This window comes from Penaeus monodon, chromosome 22, assembly GCF_015228065.2.
Source record: "Penaeus monodon isolate SGIC_2016 chromosome 22, NSTDA_Pmon_1, whole genome shotgun sequence".
In the NCBI taxonomy this organism is placed as follows: Eukaryota; Metazoa; Arthropoda; class Malacostraca; order Decapoda; family Penaeidae; genus Penaeus; species Penaeus monodon.
The window spans coordinates 3125464-3125878 of NC_051407.1; the positions used below are offsets into that span (position 1 = coordinate 3125464).

General features: G+C 34.0%; 1 long non-coding RNA gene across 1 annotated transcript in view; it reads left to right on the forward strand.

Annotated features, from left to right (window-relative positions):
- LOC119586827 overlaps positions 1-415 on the forward strand; it is a 40841-nt gene extending 40426 nt beyond the window's left edge. The window contains exon 2 of the long non-coding RNA XR_005229971.1: positions 252-415. This is a non-coding gene — a long non-coding RNA (uncharacterized LOC119586827). The remainder of the gene's footprint in view (positions 1-251) is intronic.

Here is a 415-nt window from a genome sequence, read left to right on the forward strand (position 1 = left end):
GTTCTGCTGTTCGTTTTTGTCTGTTTTGTTCCTTTTCATCTGCTGTTCTCTTTTGCCTGTTATTCCATCTTCGTCTATCCTGTTGTTTATCGTCGTCTGTTCTGTTGTGCAATTTTCTCTCATGTTTATCATCGTTTGTTACTCACTTGTATCTGTTATTTATTGCTCTTTTGTATTTCTTTTTCTTTTTTTATACATTGTTATGTCCGGTATGAACGAAATGAGTTTGAAAGTGTAAGTTAATCTTGCAGAGGAATTAAACTTACGCGAAGGAATTTTGAAAGGGAGAAGAACCGCAAGAGAAGGTAGAATAGAAGACAATACTGGATTTTATTTTTTGAAATAAGGAAGTAAGGAAGAAAAAAAAGAAAAAAAGGCGCGGACAGAATTATCAGTGCCGTAAATTCACTTACAA